General features: G+C 41.9%; 1 long non-coding RNA gene across 2 annotated transcripts; it reads right to left on the minus strand.

The window, feature by feature from the left end:
* Nucleotides 1-8,541: 8,541 nt before the first annotated feature.
* Nucleotides 8,542-23,150, minus strand: LOC110368436. Of its 2 annotated transcripts, none has more exons than XR_004932442.1 (3): nucleotides 23,034-23,150; nucleotides 22,369-22,436; nucleotides 8,542-8,693 (listed from the first exon to the last, which is right to left on the minus strand). It is a non-coding gene; the product is annotated as an uncharacterized LOC110368436 (long non-coding RNA). The 2 variants fall into 2 exon arrangements; XR_004932441.1 differs by lacking the exon at nucleotides 8,542-8,693 and adding an exon at nucleotides 22,225-22,285.
* Between the last annotated feature and the right edge of the window lie 453 nt (nucleotides 23,151-23,603).

Genomic DNA, 23,603 nt, shown 5'->3' on the forward strand with positions numbered 1-23,603 from the left:
AGACTGTCGCTGCCCTGCGCATGCAGGTTGCCGCCAGAGCCCTCCGGCGCTCCGATGTCGCCGGCTGAGCCCTCTGGTGCGCCAGCCTGTCGCTACCCAGTGCACGCAGGTCGCCGCCAGAGCCCTCCGGTGCTTAAGTCGCTGTCTGTGCCCTCTGGCGCGCCTGGCCTGTTACTGCCTAGCTCACCCTCTTGTTGTTGTTCCCTTGTTTAGGCGCTGCCAGAGCCCTCCGGCGCCCCTATGTCGCCGGCTGAGCCCTCTGGTGCGCCAACCTGTCGCTGCCCAGCGCACGCAGGTCGCCGCCAGAGCCCTCCGGTGCTTAAGTCGCTGTCTGTGCCCTCTGGCGCGCTTGGCCTGTTGCTGCCTAGCTCACCCTCTAGTTCCCTGGTGTTTAGGTCTTGTTTTCCTGGCGTTTAGATTTAGTGTTCCCCGGCGTGTTAGGACGCCCTCTGATTCTCGGTTCCCCAGCGTGTTAGGACGCCCTCTGATTCTCGGTTTCCCGGCGTGTTAGGACGCCCTCTGATTCGTGGTTCCCCGGCGTGTTAGGACGCCCTCTTTTCTCGGTTCCTCGGCGTGTTAGTACGTCCTCCGTTCTTGTTCCCTGGTGTTTTAGATATTCCTGTTTCCCTTGTGCCCCGGCGTTCCCTTTGCGCCCCGGCATTCTTCTTCCTGGCGCCCCGGCGTTCTCTTCCCCAAGCCCCGGTGTTTCCCTCACGCCCCGGCGGGTTTTCCCCTGGCGTTTCTGTACACCAGTCGTGTTCCAGCAGGAGTTGTTGAGCCTTGGTGTTTTCGTACGCCTGTTCTTCCCTCTGGCGTTGTCGTACGCCTGTTCTTCCCTCTGGCGTTGTCGTACGCTTGTTCTTCCCTCTGGCGTTGTCGTACGCTTATTCTTCCCTCTGGCGTTGTCGTACGCTTATTCTTCCCTCTGGCGTTGTCGTACGCCTGTTCTTCCCTCTGGCGTTGTCGTACGCCTGTTCTTCCCTCTGGCGTTGTCGTACGCCTGTTCTTCCCTCTGGCGTTGTCGTACGCTTGTTCTTCCCTCTGGCGTTGTCGTACGCTTATCCTTCCCTTTGGCGTTAAGTACGCCTGTTCCTTCCCTTTGGCGTTAAGTACGCCCGTTCCTTCCCTTTGGCGTTAAGTACGCCCGTTCCTTCCCCTTGGCGTTAAGTACGCCCGTTCCTTCCCTTTGGCGTTAAGTACGCCCGTTCCTTCCCTTAGGCGTTAAGTACGCCCGTTCCTTCCCTTAGGCGTTAAGTACGCCCGTTCCTTCCCTTGGCGTTAAGTACGCCCGTTCCTTCCCTTGGCGTTAAGTACGCCCGTTCCTTTCCCCTTGGCGTTAAGTACGCCCGTTCCTTCCCTTTGGCGTTAAGTACGCCCGTTCCTTCCCTTTGGCGTTAAGTACGCTCGTTCCTTCCCTTTGGCGTTAAGTACGCCCGTTCCTTCCCTTTGGCGTTAAGTACGCCCGTACCTTCCCTTTGGCGTTAAGTACGCCCGTACCTTCCCTTTGGCGTTAAGTACGCCTGTTCCTTCCCTTTGGCGTTAAGTACGCTCGTTCCTTCCCTTTGGCGTTAAGTACGCCCGTTCCTTCCCTTTGGCGTTAAGTACGCCCGTTCCTTCCCTTTGGCGTTAAGTACGCTCGTTCCTTCCCTTTGGCGTTAAGTACGCCCGTTCCTTCCCTTTGGCGTTAAGTACGCCTGTTCCTTCCCTTTGGCGTTAAGTACGCCTGTTCCTTCCCTTTGGCGTTAAGTACGCCCGTTCTTTCCCCTTGGCGTTTTGTACGCCCGTTCTTTTCCTTTGGCGTTAAGTACGTCCGTTCTTCCCTCTTGGCGTTTTCGTACGCCTATATTTTCCCCTTGACGCTGTCATGCGTCCGTTTCGCCTCGGCGTTTCCCTCACGCCCCGGCGATCTCGCCCCTTGGGCCCCAGCGCTCCTCTCACGCTTCGGCGTTGTTTCTCCTTGGCGTTTCCACACGCCCGTTCCTTGCCCTTGGCGTTTCCATACGCCCGTTCCTTCCCCTTGGCGTTTCCATACGCCTGTTCCTTCCCTTTTGGCGTTTCCATACGCCCGATCCTTCCCTTTTTGGCGTTTCCATACGCCCGATCCTTCCCTTTTGGCGTTGTGTACGCCCGTTCTTTCCCTTTTGGCGCTGTGTTGCGCCCGTTCCTTCCCTTTGGCGCTGTGTTGCGCCCGTTCCTTCCCTTTGGCGCTGTGTTGCGCCCGTTCCTTCCCTTTGGCGCTGTGTTGCGCCCGTTCCTTCCCTTTGGCGCTGTGTTGCGCTCGCTCTTTCCCCAGCGCTGTCAAGCACTCGCTTTTTCCCCCCGGCGCAGTCAAGCGTTCGTGCCTTTCCCTGATGTGCCGCCCCCTGATTGTGCTTTGGCACATCAGTGTTCTCTAGCTCCTTGGTTCCCCCGTGTTCTTTGGCTCCTTGATTCCCCGCTGTTCTCTAGTTCCTGGTTCCCCGCTGTTCTCTAGCTCCTTGGTTCCCCGTGTTCTCTGGCCCCCTTTGGTTCCCCGTATTCTCTGGCCCCTTTTGTGTTTGCAGGCTCTTTGGGTCCCTCAGTGTTCGGTTTCGACTCTTGCCCGCCTTCCTGGGCCCCCCTCCACCCGCCCGGCGTGGGGATTCTGGGCCGTCCGGTGTCCGGCCTTGGGGGGGGGGTACTGTCAGGATGCAGCTTATTGGCTGCATGCTGAGCCTCTCTCCCTCTCTCTTGTTCCTGCGCAGCCTGATCAGTTTCACCTGGCAGGCTGCAATTAACCCACAACTGCTTCCACCTGTTCCCACCGCTTTATCAGACTCACCTCTTTCTGTTCCCGTCGCCGGTCCATAGCGTTCACTCCCGCTCAGTCCCTGCCAGTTTTTCTTGTCAGCTCTGTTTGTACCCGTCAGCCTGAAGATTCCGTTCACCTGGTCTTGTTACAGTCAGTCCATAGACTTTCCGACAGTTTTGTTTCCTCCAGTATTCAGCTCAGACGTTCAGACCTCCATCGTTCGGCTCAGATGTTCAGACCTCCACCGCTCGGCTCAGACGTTCAGACCTCCACCGCTCGGCTCAGACGTTCAGACCTCCACCGCTCGGCTGGGACGTTCAGCCCTCCACTGCACGGCTCGGACGTCCTGTGCTCCACTACTCGGCTCTGAGGTTCTGCTCGCCTCTGCTCGGCTCTGATGTTCTGCTCGCCTCTACTCGGCTCTGATGATCTGCTCGGCTCTGCTCGGCTCTGATGCTCTGCTCGGCTCCGATGCTCTGCTCGCCTCTGCTCGACTCCGATGCTCTGCTCGCCTCTGCTCGACTCTGACGTTCTGCCTCGCCTCTGCTCGGCTCTGATGCTCTGCTCGGCTCCGATGCTCTGCTCGCCTCTGCTCGGCTCTGACGTTCTGCTCGCCACTGCTCTGCTCGGCTCTGATGCTCTGCGCTCCACGGCTCTGCTCAGATGTCCTGCTCTCCAGTGCTCGGCTCCAGAGTTCCTCCCGGTCAGTCTCTCCACACTCCTCCTGCCAGCCAGCTTCTACACCCTTCACCTCCGTCCGTTGAAAGACTCTGGTCTCATCCTCCATCTTCCAAACTATTCAATAAAACTCACTCATAAGAACTGACTCTGTGTGTGCGTGCTGTGTCCGGGTTCATCCCAGAAAAATATATCATAACACTAACGTATAAAGCCCTTAATAATCAAGCTCCATCATATATCAGAGCTCTGATTACCCCGTATGTTCCTAACAGAGCACTTCGCTCTCAGACTGCAGGTCTGCTGGTGGTTCCTAGAGTCTCTAAAAGTAGAATGGGAGGCAGATCCTTTAGCTATCAGGCTCCTCTCCTGTGGAACCAACTCCCAGTTTTGGTCCGTGAGGCAGACACCCCGTCTACTTTTAAGACTAATCTTAAAACTTTTCTTTTTGACAAAGCTTCTAGTCAGAGTGGCTCATGTTACCCTGAGCTACCTCTGTAGTTATGCTGATATAGGCTTAGGCTGCTGGAGGACATCAGGGTCTATTTCTCTCTCTCTGCTGAGTTCTCCTACTGCTCTCCAATCTGCATTGTTTGTTGTTATTTCAGCTTTTAACTTTTTGTTCTCTGTCTTTTTTCTCTTCATAGAAGGTACACCTGGTCTGGCGTTCTGTTAGCTGTGACATCATCAGGGGAGGCAGATCATCCTCTATTACCATCTAACATAGAAAGTACTCCTGGGTCAATGTGAGCTTCTGTGCTTTCTGTGTCTCTGCTCTGTCTTCTCTAACATAGAAAGTACTCCTGGGTCAATGTGAGCTTCTGAGCTTTCTGTGTCTCTGCTCTGTCTTCTCTAAGCCCCAGTGGGTGGAGGCAGATGAGCGTTCACACTGAGCCTGGTTCTGGTTCTGCTGGAGGTTCTCCTCCCTGTTAAAGGGGAGTTTTCCTCTCCACTGTCGCTTCATGCATGCTCAGTATGAGGGATTGCTGCAAAGCCATCAACAATGCAGACGACTGTCCACTGTGGCTCTACGCTCTTTCAGGAGGAGTGAATGCTGCTTGGAGAGACTTGATGCAACCTGCTGGGTTTCCTTAGAGAGGAAACTTTCTCACCAACCTGGAGGATCTGATGGAGTCTGACTTTGGAAAGAGCCTTGAGACGACGTGTATCATGAATTAGCGCTATATAGATAAAACTGAATTGAACTGAATCTGTTACAATGTCAATGGCAGGCCAAAGGTAAATCAAAAGCTCAGCTTTCAGCCTCCTTACAGAGCTTCGCTCCTTGCTGGTCATTTCTTTGTGAGAAAATGAGATGGACTATTTTGTACTCCTGGCACAAACCTTCCAGCCTGACAACCCCTTTGCTGCAAGCGCCAGATTAAAGGCGAACGGCAACACAAGCAGCTCTGTAAGGGGAAACAATTTTCTGCACCACAGTGATTCAAAAATGAAAACAAAGTGGTGCCTTTGTAATCAGATGGAAACGGGTTGAAGCAAAGGGAGGAATGTCAGACAATTTATCAAGCCAAGCTCCTATTTGCCTAACAATGAACTATTTATGTGATGAAATAAACTTCAGGGATCCTCAGAAAGGCAAACAAGTTTTAAATCTTTTTGTTTAGGCAGACACAGAGGAGCCAATGAGCAGGTTTTCTGGAACAGCAGGAGGCAGTGTGGGAAGTACCGTCTCACATGCAGTTATAGACATGAAATAGTCAGCATGCAATTACGTAATCCTTCAACATGGTAAGGAAAGTAAATCCTTCTGCTGTTTGAAACGTTGCTGTGGGTTTCCAAACAACTAAAGAAAAAAGAAAAAAACTCTGCAAATGACCATAACCTTTGAATAAAGCAAAATTAGTTCTAATGCTCAAAATAAAAAAAGTAGATATCCACAATCCTTAACCAACTCCAACCAAAAAATAAACCATAAAAAGTCACAGTGCTTTATGTGAAAACACCATATTAGAAATAACTTTTAGAAAGTGCCTAAGATCAGGGATGTCCATCTGCATTCCTCAAGAGACGCTGTGCTGCAACGTTTGGACACATTCCTGCCGTAAGACACCTGAATGAAATGATTGACTTTTCTTCCTAGTCCATCCGAGAATAAAGCTTTTTTTTTATTATATTTCTAGCACTTGTGTTTGAAAACGTGTTTGCTTCTCAACATAAAAGCTTTCTCATTTCAAAGCTGGCGAGGGCGACTTTTTGAGCTTTTTTAAACTGTTTGGGATGTGGCGCTCTGCACGTCTAAATTTACCTGCAGAACGGCCTCTCCTAACAATCGGGTGTTTGTTAGAGCCGTTGTGAGCCTGGCTCACAGAGAGATGTGTGATCACAATCAAGGAGGTGTAAAACTGTTTGAAATTGAACTTAATGCTGAACTGTACATTTCTTAAGCGGAAATCTGAGTCCAACTTTTCTGTTCAGAGAATTTTTTTTTTTTTTTATTTGACGAGAGAAACTCAAGCGAGACTCAAAAAATTTGCAACCTCTACCTAACTGGCTTTATATTGAGAGAACCTTTTGGATGAAGAATGAAACATTCATATCTGCGTAATATCTGTTTTTAACATTTTTAGGATTTGCCATGTCCTGGGTGATGGAGAATCTTCATCTGCACGTGTCACCTGCGTGTTTCAGATTTTCTGTTAGATCTTCCCCCGGGTTTGATGGTTTCTTTGTATCTCTGTTTAGCGCCATTCCTGTGAATTAGTTTCCCTTCCTCAGGCTCCCCGTGCTCTAAAACCTTTATTCAACACGCTGCTCCCAAGTTCTGCTCTGCTCTTTGGTCCTGCTCTGTGTCCCATTAAGTTACCACGCCAGAGACACCACTGACTCAGTTCTCTACATAAAAACAATTATTTGACACTAATCTTTATTTAATGTGGTATAGTCGATATGATGTAATCCTTACAATTAGCCACAACCTGCACAGGTTTTTGTCTTTACCTGCAAGCTTAGCTGGCGTGGAAAAATGAAGCAATCGTGATCAGATGTCAGTGAAACAACAGATTATATCAGATACGAAACATGAGATTTTGATCCGATGAAATAATTTCCCATTTTCTGACAGAACTCCGTGTTGTAAGTTGTTGATGCATTACAAGTTAACTATTAGAAGAGTCACGGCTCTCTAATTCAAAGTTTTTAAACTTTCTTAACTGCTCACCAAACTTCCTGCAAATGCAGCTGAGATCAAAATATATTTTTTTTCTTCTTCCATTATCCAAGGCTGGATTCCCCCCAAAAATAAATGCTCCTTCATCCTTGAATGTGAATAATTTGCCTCCATAACTCCTTACACGGGGGAGCTTTTAAAGCAACTGTTCTGAGCTGCAAATCTAATTCGTGAAATACAGCCATCTTCCCCTTCGCCCATTTGAATACTGCTGACTGATTGGTTTTTCCATTTTTATTTCAATGTCTAGTTTTATTGCTTGTTTTGATATTGCTTGCTTTTTAAAATGAATTAATTATGTTTTAATTCTCTCTTTGTACGGTGACCTTGTGTTGTTTTAAAGGCGCCCTGAAATAAAACTAATTATTATTATTATTATTATTATTATTATTATTATTATTATTATTATTATTATTATTATTATTATTATTATTATCTAAAGTCAATGTTTTAGATGCCAGTAAAAAAGGAATTAATCAAATTTTTTTCCCCTTACAAAAAAATTGACTGCAAACTACTTATATCAGTTAACTTTGGTTTTAATTTTATTTAATTTTTTTTATCCATCACACAGGGTTTTCCTTCAGCAAAGGCCCTCTGGTAGTCACTATAGTAGATCTAGACTGGAACCCCGTCTGGATTGTAAGCAGTAGTAAATAAACTTTCTTTATATCGCAGCTCTCACATGTAAAAAAAAAAGTGCTTTACTAATAAAAACATGCATTAAAACACAAAATATGAAGACATAAAAGAAAAGCTAAAAACAGCACAACATCCCACAGCATAAAACTAGTTTTAAGCCAGTCTGAATAAATGAGTCTTCAGCCGCTTATTAAAAGAATCCCCAGAATCAAGACAGCGCTACGACTGACAATCCGGGTGTCGCAGCAGGATGCGTCCCCCTCTGGTGTTAAAATGTGTTCCTGGACCCATGAGCAAGCTTTAACCGGGAGATCTCAGAGTGCGAAAAGAGGTGTGGGGTTCCAGGAGGTCAGAGAAACAGGCGGTGGCTTGACCACACAGGGCTCTGAAAGTTAAGGCTAAATGTTCGCTTAGCTGGTGTGAAGAGATTAAAGCTGAGTCGTCTATTTCCTGGGTGAGACGATCAAGATCTTTCCCATTCAAACACTTAAAAGGCTGTTATAATCATCAAGGCAAGATTACATTTTGACACCAGAATGTGAAGCTTAAAAATATTTCTTAGCTGGAAAATAAACAGTTTCTGATTAACCCACCAATGTTTCTGAGGTTTGGTCTGACAGAAGAGGCCAAGTCAGGACTCACAAGAGTCGAATCGTCACTCGTGTTCTGGATAAATTTCAATGCCACAGTGCAGTTCTAGTTCTTAGGACCAGTTAATGGGAATGGGTTGCTGACATATAATCCATGTAGGTGAGCAGTAGGAAAAAAATACACAGTTTAAATGAGTACTAAAGGGGCTTATTTGTATTGTAAAACGGTCATTGCAGCACCTTTGTGATCAAATACACTTTTACTTTTAGCTTAACCTGACAGCAGTCTGATCCACAGTATCTCAGACTTTCAGAAGAGCCCGTATCATAAAAGCTACTTTTGAATGTTGAATGTGTTAATTTGTCTTAAACCATAATAAAGGGTTAAAACTTTAGAAGATAAGGCTCAGCACCAGACCTCATCCATGCAGAGCATTTCAGTTATAATGTCACCTCTGTGGCGCCGTCTGCTGCCTTAAATTCTCATAAAATGACGCAATAATTAAAGGGTATTTTTAAGGGCCAATGGAGAAACACTAAAGTTACTAAACACATCATAAACTACAAAATACGACTAATAAATACGACTTTGGGAGTTAATAGAAAAACTAGAGGAGTTAATTCTAATGAAGGGTAATGATATAAAAGGAGAATCCAGGGTTAATACCTGTCCAGGTGACTGTGACCTTCAGCTAAACCTAAAGAGACATTTTCCCTCAGATTGATGAAGGGTGATGATCTTCTCTCCTGACCTTTCATTCTCCTCTCTCTCCATCTCTGTCTCCGTCCGTGTTGCGGAGCTGACTCTGCAGCTGACTGCCCCCCTCTGCTGGCCACATACAGGAACAACATGATGTTAGGAAATAAAATGCAAACATCAAGATCAAAGCAGTTCTCATAATCTGCGCTCATATTATGCTTCATAATGTGTGAAGATGCTTACAAGTATGCCTAAATTGTGAGATTTGAATTATGTAACTCAAGTAAAAAGTGAGTTAAAAGAGAATGGGGAGATGGGGAGTATATATATATATATATATATATATATATATATATATATATATATATATATATATATAAACGCACGTTAAAAAAACATGTTTTCGTTATGGTCTAACAAAGTTAACGCGTTAGAACTGACAGCCCTAACAAACACATATATATAAATACATTGATTGGAGGGAAAAATTTTGCATCCAATGTGCACAGCTCTAATAAAGCATTTTAAAAAAAAAAGATTAGACACTTGTTTCATCCGTCCATTATCTATACCCACTCATCTGTGCAGGGTTGTGGGGTTGCTGGTGTCTTCCTCCCGCAGTCACTGGGCGAGAGGCAGGGATTGTTTCATCTAGGGTATTTTAATATTTGTAAAAGCAATTATTTTTTTCAGATTGCATTTCTTTAATTCTAATCTTTGACTCAAGTCAATTAATTATAGTTTTGTTTGCAGTGCTGTGAAAAAGCATTTGACCCCATGGAGATTGCTTCTGTTTCTGCTTCCTCTTCACACCTACGTAAATGTTTCAGAAGATCAAAACAAATTATTATCAGAAACAGACAACTTAAGTAAAATGAAAAAAACAAAACAAAACGCTTTTAAACTATGATTTTAGTTTATCATGGCTGAAATCAATCCATGTAACCTGACTGTGAAAAACTGAATTGTGCTCAGTGGTGGGTGCAGAAGGGTCACCGCCATCCTCCCTCCAGGGATCAGAAGTAAGCAAATAGGCCCCCCCAAAACCCTAAGTCATTGACATTCAATGAAGCAATAGACAAAAAAAGCATAAATACACACACATATATATCCTTCCTTATGTAAGGCTGCATATATGCATCTTTTTACAAATAGGAAGACATTGGTGGATTGGAGCGACTAAGCATGGTATTAGTCAGGGAAGTGTTCATAAGTGAGAGCCTGGGGAAAGAGTCTCTGTTCCATACAGCATAATGATGTGCCAAAGCCTATATTTTCCCAGCTAAATTTGACCAATAGTAAATACAGACATATGGATGATCTTAAAAGCTCTCTTTCTGCTGAGAAAAAAGGTCCTGCTATTCCCCACAGCCCAAACAATAGGTTCAGCTTGATGACGCTAACGCCTGTCCTGACCAGTTGAATTTATTTATCTATATTTATCTTACAAACAGCGGGAGTTTCTAAAAAAAAGTTTTTCTTTTGAATTTGTTTGCCATTTTACTTGGTGAAAACATACCTTTGCTGATGCGTGTGCTGAAAAGCAACCCTAAGAAGTTTTAGGTTATTAATATTATCTGTTGTAAAGCCCTTTGTGTTGACCTCGTTGAGTTATATAAGTGCACAGTTGGCAGATTAATCAAAAATTAAGCTAATTGACAGCAAAGACCTGAGATAAAGGACCTGAGAGATGCAGCTTCCTTCACTTAATCGTATTGAATGGCAGGACTTTACCTTTCAGCTCTTTGAGAATCCCCTTGTCTGATCAGATAGATAGATAGATAGATAGATAGATAGATAGATAGATAGATAGATAGATAGATAGATAGATAGATAGATAGATAGATAGATAGATAGATAGATAGATAGATAGATAGATAGATAGATAGATAGATAGATAGATAGATAGATAGATAGATAGATAGATAGATAGATAGATAGATAGATCACTATGAATGTAAATAAGACACCATATGCCCATTCCTATTTCTTTTGTATTCTTTTGATCCATTGTATATATGAAGATTCACTGTATATAACTGAATGCACCTTTCCTACTCTGCACCTTCTTGTATGAGCTGATGCGGCAAGTGAATTTCTCCATTGTGAGATCAATAAAGCCTATCTTATCTTATCTTGAGTCAAAGGGAGCCTTTGGGATCTTTTTATAGATTTTTTTTTATTTGACAAAAAATGTGCATTTGAGACAAACACATGTTACATCGCCTATAGATTCAACCTCTTTGCAACATAGTTATTCGTCAACTCAACACCGTGTGTGAAGGATTATATATACATATATAACAAGACAGACAGATTAGATATAGACATATATAAGAGATGAACACAAGAAAGAGACAGAGAGAGAGAATGAGAGAGAGAGAGACATAGCGAAGAGAAACAGATAGAGAGACAAGATGAGAATACATAGACAAGAGATAAATACACAGAGAGAGATACACAATAAGACACAGAGAGAAAAGAGAGAGAGATAGAGAGGAGAGTCGATAGAGAATATATAAGAATGATACAGACAATAGAAAGATACAAGAGACAAGAAGATATATAGACATATACATATATAGATATTAGATACAGATAAGATATATAATAATATATATAATATCATATATATATATATATATATATATATATATATATATATATATATATATATATATATATATATATATATATATATATATATATACACACACACATCGTTTGAGTTAGGAGTCTGTTTTAATGCCTGAATGATTCACAGGCCGGAGTAAAGTAACCTACACTAAAATGATCAGATGTTGGGGGGGAAATGGGTGAAAAGCAGCTAAAGACCAATGAAAAACTTTAAGGGAACATCAGGAAGCCTTTAGTCTGAATGACACTTGGACACGGGGCATGGTTTACACAGTTCTCTACATAAAAGCAATAATTTGATACTAATCTTTATTTAATGTGGTATAGTCGATATGATGTAATCCTTACAATTAGCCGCAACCTGCACAGGTTTGTCTTTACCTGCAAGCTTAGCTGGCGTTGAAAAATGAAGCAATCATGATGAGATGTCAGTGAAACAACAGATTATATCAGATACGAAACATGAGATTTTCATCCGATTAAATTATTTCCCATTTTCTCCGTGTTGTAAGTTGTTGATGCATTACAAGTTAACTATTGGAAGAGTCACGGCTCTCTAATTCAAAGTTTTAAAACTTTCTTAACTGCTCACCAAACTTCCTGCAAATGCAGCTGAAATCAAAATGAACTTTTTTCTTCTTCCATTATCCAAGGCTGGATTCCCCCCAAAAATAAATGCTCCTTCATCCTTGAATGTGAATAATTTGCCTCCATAACTCCTTACACGGGGGAGCTTTTAAAGCAACTGTTCTGAGCTGCAAATCTAATTCGTGAAATACAGCCATCTTCCCCTTCGCTCATTTGAATACTGCTGACTGATTGGTTTACAGCTTAGCAGCAGCTCCGGCGAGCACGCAGAATGCAAATTGTGCTGTTGACACGTTAATGACTCAAACTTTAAGCGACGCAAAAGAAAATGGAGCAATAAACCAAGCAGAATGATCATGAAGACACCAAAACCGCTCTTTGATGGCAGAAATTACACATCAGAGAAGCGCCGAGCCCGAGCTCCAACTAATGCTAAATGCTGGAAATGTAATTTATACAGGAAATCTCTGCTTAATGGTAAGAGATTCAGCAGCAGCACTAAAATCTCATTTATTTCATAAAGATGCTCATAAAATGACAGCCAGGCTTTTGTAGGATTACAATAAAGATAGAAAATCTTTAATAATACCCATAATGGGGAAACAGTTGCACCTCTCATTACGCACCTAGACAGATGTAGAGGCGATGATAAGATATGCAGAAGGAATGCAGGAATTTGGACATAATTTGGAGTAAATATGGTCCAGAGATGGGAATGTAAATGATTTGTTTTGCAGGGAGCGGGGCCCATTAGGACAGGCACCAGAAGCCATGCAGCAAATGATGGTTTGTGCAGTGAGGCGGTGTGGTCCAGGTTGGGTGGTGTTGGACCACTGCGACGTCTGAATGCCCCACAAACCGACCGGTCGGGGTAAAGCAAACCCAAACTACAGCCCTCGGTGTTTTGATATTCCATCTAGAAAAAGTTGTGCACAACCGTCTGCACCGCAACCCCCAACAGTTGCAAAAAAGTGCATCAAGAATGGCTGCAACTGACTAACTGGTTATAAAAGGCAGTATCAGTATTTATTCTTGCACTGAATACTGAATGCAAAGTCAGTGTGACAAAATAAATGTGTTCAAGTCAAAGAATACTTTTTTTTTGCCTTATATCAAATATTGCAATGTGATGCATTAATATTTTTGTTAATTAAAAACTGGTTGTAGGAGGTATACTGCAGTGAAAACACTGCAAAGAGTAAAACTAGTCATAATTTTCTTGATATAATTGTATTTGACCTTAATTTGAGCAGGTTAAGGCAATTTGCATTTAAATTTAGAAAAAAAACAGATGCATTATCTTATTTCAAATGCATATTAATAATTTTAATAGAAAAAGTACTAATTTATTGGTAAATAATCTAACTTACCTGCTCAAATTCAGGGCAAATACACTCAGATCAAGAAAATATTATTTGTATTTAGATTACTTTTGCAATCTGCTAGTCAAAAAAGCTTAATTTGAGATTCTTTTGTCTTAAAACAAAAATGTTCTAATCTTGTTTTAGATGGGTTTTATACCTGAGTCTAGATCATTGCCACAATTGTGTGACTAGGAATTAGTTGTACACATCTTAGAACAAGATGACATGTCAGGTGAAAAAGGTGCTACATTTGAGGAGAAGGACACTACTTTTAAGTATCTCAAGCTTATTACAATATCTAAAATGTCTTAATTCTAGTAACATTTTAGTCAAAATTAGTTTTTCTGGCTAGTTTCTAGATTTCCTGTATCATGTAAAATGTCTTATTTCTAGAAATCTTGTCAAGCCAAATTACACTTGTTCCATTGGCAGATTTTTTTGCTTATCTCAAGCCAAAAATTCAAATATATATTTTTTTTTACTTGTTTTTGGAGTGCCATTTTTCCAGTGAAGAGTTCTCCAAGAATAGTAATCCTTTGCTCTGTGCGATATGTCGTTGGGTTTTTGCTTCTTGGTTTTCGATAGAGATTAGGATAAGCTTCCATGATGTCTGAAAGTTAACCAACAGCTTGTTCTGGGGGGAACGCTGCATGACCAGCTGTTGAGGAGGCAGCCGGCTGACTGAGCTGTTTGGATGAGGACTCACAGAACGCGTCATGCTCGGCTATGAAGGCCTAGCCGCGGATATGGAGGCTCTGCTGCTGTGACACGGCTGCTCCCTTCCCGATCTTCCTCATCTGCACTGCAAAAATAGAACTGAAAATAAGAAAATGTTTCTTGAAATGAAAGTATTTGATTTGAGCAGTTAAATAGGACTATTTGCCAATAGAATAAGATTTTTGCACTTAAAATTGGAGCAACTCATCTCCATCATCTTATTTCAGGTGCAGTATATCTAATTATCTTACTTTAGGGGTAAAAATACTCATTCCATTGGCAAATAATCTTATTTACCTGCTCAAATCAAGGGCAAAAACATTCATTTCAAGAAATTTTTTACTTATTTTTAGTTCTCTTTTTGCAGTGTGAATGTGTTTGTATCGTCTGTTTCTTTGTACATTTTTTAACACGTCCATTAACCTGACTCTCGCCAGATAGATTTCGTTCCGCAGAGCTCCACACATCCATCTAGGATCGCTCCATTGGAGAAGTGTTTCAGAAGGAGGGGCCTTATCAAAAATCCTTCCATATAAACTACTTGTCCGTCATCTTTACTGACGCGCTGCTTCAACCACTCACATGGAAACCGATCCGTTGACGCTGACGAGAGCGACGCAGGGAAAACCAAAACAGAACAGCCGCCATCTTGGATCTAGTGCTATGTCGGTAAATGACCAATGCCGGTGTTCTTTTAGGGAATTACCCGTGTTTTTTGGACCATAAGGCGCAGCGAATTATAAGGCGCATTAAATATTCTTCCTATATCACATCGCTTTTATTTTTATGTAGGTTAAAGCCAGGACATAAGCGCTGAGATGTTCTCTCTTCCTCTGCCAAGGCAAGGCAAATTAATTTCAGTACAGGGACAATGCAAAGTGCCAGGGAAAGCGAACCCATTGGCTCCTAATCCTGATGAACCAACTGCATAGAAGAAGTTGGGATGTGTACTTTCTCTCCTAAAGTCAACCTTAAACAACTTTTTGTAATAAATTAAGATTATAAAATGTATAGGTTTATAAACTTGTCTTACTGCACCCATGAGGAGGACAGTTTTTCCTGCAGCCTGCAACGGCGCCCCCTCAACAAGCTAAGACAAAGCAGAGTACTGGGTCGGTTGGGTGACCAAAGCTCCAGGAAAGTAAAGCACGGGTAAATGAAATTAGTCGGGTAAATGTGTATGGAAACGCTACCCGTGATTTGCAAAGCCCCAGACTTTTAAGTAGCAAGAAATAAATGGGATTTAAGTGACACAGCAGACACAACATTGACTGTTTTAAAATAACGCAGAATGCTGTCTAAAGCCCGACACATCCAACCTAAAGTCTGACGGGTCACAGCAGGAGAAGAGACCACCTGTCAGCTGACAACAGAAAACCGGAGAACCAGTTCCAAAGACTCAATAACAGATGGGACAAAGATTTTCACGTCTGTATTTTAGCTGCAACGTTCAGATGAGGTCAGAGTTCGGTAGAGATCATCTGGAAATGTGGATCTATCCTGCTTTGTAATAGCAGTTCAGGCTGGTGGCGATTTACCGTATTTTTCGGACTATGAGTCGCATCAGTGAAAAAATGTGTCATAAAGAGGAAAAAAAAAACCATATATAAGTCGCATTTATTCAGAAATTCTTTTCACACAATCCAAGACTATATATTTAATCTGGTAAAGCAATTTATTCAATTGCACAGCTGCATCTGCAATAGGCTAAATAACATGGAACATACCTGGGAGGATGAATGGGTTTAATTAGCATAACAAGCTAGCAACTCCAACCTGGAAAGTTCTCGTCAGCGCATTTAGGTCTAATTATGCTGATGAAAGCGCTGTACACTAGAGTCACATTCACCCAAATATACTCACTAACACACACATTCATACACCCCTCAGTAGGCAACTTGGGGTTAAGTGCCTTGCACAGGGGCACATCAACATGTGACAAAGGGAAGCTGGAATCAAACCCACAGCCTTCTGATATGCAAGACAACTACTCAACCCATCAAGCCACAGTCGCCCTGACTGAACTGAAACAGGGTTCTGTCGCGGTCTGGGCTTTCCCTTCGAGCTGCACCACGCTAAGCTTCGCTGCATGAATGCAGACTGAAACAGTGAACCAACATATGTACATGTGTTCAGTCTCTGTTTTTTTATAAGTTAATGTTTTATTTCATTTTTAAGTGGTGCACGAGCAGCATATAGTTTTCACAGGCCTAGAGCGGCCTCTTGTGGCTATAGACGGTAATGTTTACTGCTTAGTTCATGCTGGTCAGTATGATTAACCATTTAAAATTGATCTATAAGTCGCACCTGATTATAAGTCGCAGGATCGACCCAGCTATGAAAAAAAGTGCGACTTATAGTCTGAAAATACGGCAATGTTGTGGGGAATATTTTCCTGGGGCACTTTGGGGACCACAGTAGCCCCTGAGCAGTGTTTAAAATACCACAGTCCAATGTTGAAGACCATGTCCGTACCTTTATGAGCACAGGGTACCCATCGTCTGATGCATCATGTCACAGAGATTATCTCAGACTCTTTGGGTTTTTATATTCTTTGGTGGAAGAAAGGATTTACATTGTGTATGTTCAGCTGACAAAGAGTTACCGGCTGTGTCAGTATGGACATAAATCTCTCAAAAACCTTTCTGACACCTTGTTGAATCTGTGCCTTGAAGAGTCAGGGCAATTTTAAAGTCAAAGGACGGTCACATCTGGCACTAGAAAAATTTATTTTAGATTTTTTTTTTAATCTGAAATCTCTTTTTGAGCTAAAAGCTGTGATACAATTAGCCTTTTCATCCCTGCTCTGCATCAAAGCATCACCTCCTTGTTTCAAATGACAGGAAAACACCTAATAACCTGCAAAACAGCAACCCTGCACAGCCTTATCTTTATGTTGTCTTTTAATGAGTTTTCACAGATGAGAGCTTGACAGAAACAACATTGCAAATGTTTGGTTGTGTATTTCTTAGAAATGCCAGAAATAAAAGCGGCTTCACTGATAATTGTAATGAATCGTTTTAACCCTAACGGAGAAAAATACTCGTCGAAATCCACGAAGATCAAACTGGCTGAAGCCAATTTTCTGTCTGTATTAGATTATGCTGATAAACTGGGCCTCTTCCACAGAGAAACGCATTCACACAACAACAGGCCGTGTTTAATTAGCACAAAATCAATCTGTTTTTCTTTCCTGAAATAAATCATGAGGAATTGTTTGAACCCTAATGGAAAATAAAACAATTATCTGATCTAATTTAATCTAGAAAAACAAACGTGTTGAAGCCATCTTTGTGTTCATATGTGATTAGGGTGATAAAACTCTTCCTCTTTACCTTTTATTTCAGGCAAAATCTCGGACTGCATTCTCATATCACTGCAGTCTCTATGGCTCCTTTGGATGGACATCTCTAACCACCCGTCAGCAACAAGGCTGGCATGTTTACATTCATGCAGCGTTGCTGGTTAACTCCCAGCGTACCTCAGTAACCTACTTTCTGCCAGATCAAATAGCTTCTCTTTGTGTGCCACCAATTGGTTGCTCTGAAATGTCCTCAGGGCTTTTACAGATTTGGCCGAAGCAGCATTTTCCACCCATCCGCCCTTATTTACAGAAGCTTCCAGAAATTCTCAGTAACAGTAAAGATTTAATGCAAATGTTTTTGTTTTTCTTGGGATTCGCTTGTGTGTGAATTATATATACACGTGTTTGATGCAGGATAGCAATAAAATAAAACACATGTTCCCTTGTGGAATTGTGTTATCTTCCATCAAAAAGAGATTGCATCGACCAGGTACTCCGTTCACACCAAGCAGCAGCTTCTAACGCCCCAGGACAGCGGGTGGTGGGTCACTGATTGGCGTCTGAGGATGTCCTTAAAAACAGCAGCGCTCCAACTGCAGGTTGGTCAGATCGAGCACCCAGAATTGAAAAAAAAAAAAACGTTTTCAGAAAGAACTGAGCAGAAGTCCAGATAACTGAGATGCTGCACAAGCTTCTTCCATCAAAAAAGTGAGTTTGACCCAATCCAGACATTTTCTTCAATGTCTTGAATTATATTTGATCCTGTTTTTTCTTCTTTTTTTTCAAACCTCCAATTATTAATTTAAGACGTCAGCGCCAAAAAAAAACCTTAATAAAATTGTGATTATGTAGCTTACTGAGACACCAGGAGGCCGAGAGAGAGAGAGAGAGATATGCACTGCAAAAATTAAACTAAAAATAAGTCAAATTTTCTTGAAATGAGTGTATTTATAAGATTATTTGCCAATGGAATGAGATTTCTGTACTTAAAATAGGAATAACTCATCTCCATCACCTTATTTAGAGGACAGTATAACTAATTATCTTATTTTAGGGGTCAAAATACTCATTCCATTGGCAAATCATCCTATTTACCTGCTCAAATCAAGGACAAATGCACTAATTTAAAGAAAATTTTACTTCTTTTTAGTTCTGTTTTTGCAGTGTGCTCCACACTGCACCGCCTCTTCCTCGACACCAGGGGGCAGCGTTGCCACAAGTAGCTGTTGGAGGGATTTAACCAGCAGTTGCACACATGCTCACCTTGCAGAAGCACAAACCTGAATAGAGTCAATAAAGTCTGTTGTGTTCGGATCTAAAATGGTACCTGGCAGCCTGTCGCTCCCGCACACACACACACACACACACACACACAACACAGACACACACCAGAGTGAGTGTTTGGTTAGTCTCCATACTGTGTCTGAGTGAGCTGCCTGCATGATGCATGCGTGGGTACAGTGGAGCTATGTGTGGGTGAATATGAGGGGAGCGTGGCCATGCAGGGAGTGGAAGGAGGAGTGTTTGAGAGGAAATGATAGTCAGCATGGTAACGTGTGTGTGTGTGTGTGTGTGTGTGTGTGTGTGTGTGTGTGTGTGTGTGTGCCGCAGCGTTTGGGTTTGGGAGGTTTCTGAGCCAAATTCATTTGTTGCTCCAGCTGAGACAGACAGAACTAATCTACCTGGATTTGTCAGAGGGAAGAAGAATAGCGGCCTCCCAGGTCTCTAATCATCATGTTCACACACACACACACAGCGCCAACTCTTGGCGTTCGCTGAATTAAAATATAATTTACAACAGAATTAAAAACCGCTTAGCATACACACGCCATCTTTGTTTAGCTTCCTCTTGATTTAATAAACATTTACATTTATTTGGTTAGAAGGTTGGTTTTATAGAGACTAATGCAGGTGGCTCAGATAATGAGGAAATGGGCGGAGCTAAGCAGGTGTGTGATCAGACCAGGCATCAGTGTTGAGATCATGACAAGCATCCCGGATGCTTTTGCGTGTTTCTGCTCTAACACGTTATTCTGGAGGCTTATTTACCTCCACCAGGTTCCACAGGACTCCTTCAGTGCAGTGGTTCCCAACCCTGGTCCTGCAGGCTTTAAAAGCTTCTCTGTTCCAGCTCACCTGATTCAAACGATGGCTAGACCTCCACTGAAGCCACCAAGACCTACAGAAGCCTCCTTAATCATCCATTCGTTTAAGTGAGGCAGCAGGGAGACGGCTAAAACACGCGGGACAGGGGTCCCCGAGGACCAGGGTTAGGAGCCGCTGCTCTGATGAACCATCCGTCTGATTCAGGTGGGACTGGATCAGGGAAGCGCTGACTGTTGGTGATGTTAGCTGACCAGATTCACAGTCAGCTGTAAACAGCATATCCCAATGTGGTCCTGGTTATAAAACAATGTAGTCAGGCTGAATTTATCATTCCAGTTTGTAAAAAGTTTCTGAGGAAACCCAGCCGACTGCGTCTTTGCAGCAAATCCCTCCTTCTGAACAAGCTCACGGCGACAGTAGGAAGGACAACTCCCTTTACAAAGGGCAGTTTCACCTAAAGCATCAACTCTATAGCATAAAAAACAGCTTTTAATTTAGCTTGTAAAGCATTGCTGGGTCATCGTCTGGTCACTTATGTGTATATTTCTTAAAATGGAAAAAAAAAAAAAAAAAAAAAAAAAAAAACAACGGGAAGGGCCTGGCCATGATAATGTGGGATTGAAGGCTCAATGAAGAAACTGGTCCAGACGATTGAGCTGAAATGGACTAGAGATGGTGGTGATGAGACATCTGGAAGGTTCACTGACAGTGGAGGAGGAGACTCAGCATTAAGGGATTAATTTGCCAATTAATTATTTACTGTATGACTGACAAAACTGAAAAGCAAGGCAAGCAAGAAAGAAAAGATCGATAAGAGCGATGAGGACAAATAGGAAGCGACGGCTGTGGGATGGGGGGGGATCTGCATTAAATTTAGTTCTGCATTTATTTTTGTCTTTTTTATTGTTCACTTTAAATTATTAAAATTTGTATACATCAACCTATTATTTGTTATTGAATAATTAAATCAGTTTATAGGTGCACCAACAAAAAGAGTTAATTTCCTTAAATATTTTTATGAAACATGTTTATTGAAAGAGTAACACGGAGAAGAACAGTTTCCTAAAGATTACAGTGAAAAATAATTAATCTACCGATGTCAGCTCATTATTGATGAACTAAAAAAAATTAGTAGACATAAATTACCATCTGCAAGAATAATGATTAATTTTCTCACAGTTTATTGACAAAATACAGATGCAGCTGATTTAAGGACTCAATATTGTCAAGAATCTGTCTGACTCTCAGATGCCAAGAGGAAGATTATTTTGAGTCTGACTCAGAGTTTTGTGACCTACTTTTAATCTATGAAAGGAGTTTGAAATGTGGAAATTGGAAAAGGAAAAAAAGAGTCAAAGTTCAGATGTTGAGAAGCGGCAGAGAATCTGTCACAACATTTGCGTCAAAATCATCTGTGGACAAAAAAGGAAAAATGCCTCATGACTTCATTTTAGGAGGTGGAAAAGGCTGGTAGTGGAAGATGATCAAACAAAAAGCCGTATTAGTCTGGAAGAAAACAGCAACATTCAAACTGAATGCCTTTAAAGACAAAATGATGCCAGAAAGCATCTAATGTGATCCCCGCCGTGAATTTAAATAAAGATCCATAACTCTGACTGGAAGGCAGATTTATTTTCTCTCTGAATACACAAATCAAAGAAAAGTCCACAACCCCGCGCTGATAGTAAAGGTAAGTCACAATGAGGCCATGTAAAGGCACACATTAGCATCTTAAAGATAAATAAAACCTCCTCTCCTGCCCGGAGCGATAACATCTCTGCTGACGAGCGACTGTTGTTCTGACTGGAGTGTTTTCTTTACAGACCTCTGCTTTTGGTGCTGAAACAACAGACATGTGAGTCAAGAAGCAGGCATGTTACTTCTGATTATATTTCTATTAGATTATGAAGCTGGAGCTGTCAGATACACAACTTTATGCAGCCCCACATTTAAATACAAGGATATTTTATTGTTTTTAGCTCCAAATCTTTCTAAAGGTGGAATAAACTCTGCAGCAATGCAATTATAAAATAGGGCTTTCAGTTGGTAATTTTGCCTCTTTTAAAACTTGAAGTTGTCAAAAATGGGACAATTTGTCAATCCGTAAAGCCGCTCTGGCTTTGAAACCAAGTAATTAAGAAAATGTACATTTTAAATTTCTTAGAGAAATCACATTTCTCCTTAAAATGTATTTGGCCCCAGCCATTGCCTGGTAAGCACGAAAAGGTTTTTTGGCAACAAAAAAAAAAAAAAAAGAAAAAAAAAAAAGAAGCAAATCCCATTTCAGTTTTAGCATCTTTTATTTTGCCCTGTGTATCTATTGAATAGATGGAGGCCAGGGGTCCGTAATCTTTACAATCCAAAGAACCATTTATGCCCTCAGTCCAGCTAAATCAATAAAACTCATTTCAGCAGATTTTTTTTAAAATAAAAAAAACTTTTTACATTTAGGTTTTAAAATGAAATAAAGCATACAACTTTATCAAAAATAGGATAGATGCATTTCCCTAATGGGTTGTTGACATTTGTGGAAAGTTATATCAAAAAAGGACATAGTTTATAATCTAATTACCAAAAAATAAATCTCACCAAAACTTTTAGCATTATTCTACTTTCAATGAAAAAACTGCATTTGTTGTTACATCTATATTTCAAACATTTGTTGTTTCTTTATCATTTTCCCCCCAAAATTATTAACAACCTATATGAAAAGGTCCAGAGCTGCAGGTTGCAGACTTTCAGGCCCAACTGATGGACTGTGTCTCAATTCAATTTCAATTTTATGTATATAGAGACAATTCATGAAACATGTCATCTCACTTTCCAAAGTCAAATTCAATCAGATTATACGGATTAGATGAATTTCATTTGTGTTTTATTACACGGATCTAATGGATCCACCTGTATTCCCAGGTGTTGGACAGATGTTTTTGTCACTGACCTGTTTTAACACTGGAAAAAGATACCTTTACAAAAACGTCACAACAATTAAAGAATGGCACCTGGAACGTGTACAAAAGGACTTTGCAACAACTTATTGAGTTTTGGCTTCTGAAAGAAGGCAAATAAACAGCAGTTCACTTACCCTTCCTTGCCTGCAGGTTCTGAGGGCCCGCTCAGCCCATAAGGTGACGTTATAACAGGTTGTGGTCCCTGTGAAATGGGAGCCGTCTTACAAAATCAATTGCATCAAACAGTTGTTAAAGATGTCTATACATGAAACGCACCGCATGCTTTCAGTGGATATTAGCTTGTGAGAGAATGTTTTTTGTTTCAGGAAGAGCGACTGAAATATCAAAAAATATACTGCAGATTATAATAGGACCAGAATAGCGCTGAAGTAGGCTTAAAAGTCTGCAGCGAATAAAAAAAAAAAAAAAAATTGTATAAAATAGTTTTTTTTTTAAATCAGAATAAACACACTTTGTGTTTGAGAAAAAAAACTAAACTTTCATTTTACGTTTAAAAAAAAACGTAATTACACGTCAAAGGAGTTTAGACGCAGTTTATATTGAGCTGAACAAGACTTTAAGTACAATTTTTATACAGCGCATGTAATGATTAGAACTGAAAGACCCAGAATTCGAACGGACAAGAGAGAGTGGCAGAATTACGCAGTTTACTGGATGTGTACTGCTACAGATCGAAGGAGTCACTGGTGTTGGGAACCGGAGCCACCGGATTCAGAGATGGCAGGTTAGTGACCAATATTTGCGGTTGGAACAGGTTAACGATAACTGGGTCACTAACCTTCTCATAAAACGAGGTCCGAGCTGAGACAACTCTATGGGAGTCCTTCCAGGGACTGGTCCGAGTGCGTTAGCCGGAAGGCAGGCAAAGGGTCGGAACCGTGGTAGCAGGGGCAGAACATCCGAGAATCTCAGAGAATCAGAAGGCAGCCAACAGGTAAGCAGTCAGGTCCAGCAGGGACAAGGCAGAAACAGAAAAAGTCAAAACCGATCAGGTAACAGTCAGGTAGGATACAGGAAAAATGCTGGACTAAACTCACCAAAGGCTCGTAATAATCTGCCACTAGTGTCTGGTCTGAGGCTGGTATTATAGTAGACGGAGCAGGTGGCTCTGATGAGCATTGACGAGACCAGGGCGGAGCTTCACAGGTGTGTCAGGTGGTAATCAGACCAGCTCTTGTCCCCACCCACCTGCTGCCAGTGCTGAGCAGCCTCTGGACTGGTTTCAGCTCGGTTCTGTAGAACAATCCTCAGGAGGAAACCGTCCCAAAACTGGATGGACCCTCTTGAACATCTTGAAGCTTTCTTCACTCCAGCTGGACCTCTCACCTGCACAGTCCTCTTTTTAAAC

The sequence above is a fragment of the Fundulus heteroclitus genome, chromosome 13 (assembly GCF_011125445.2).
Source record: "Fundulus heteroclitus isolate FHET01 chromosome 13, MU-UCD_Fhet_4.1, whole genome shotgun sequence".
NCBI lineage: Eukaryota > Metazoa > Chordata > Actinopteri > Cyprinodontiformes > Fundulidae > Fundulus > Fundulus heteroclitus.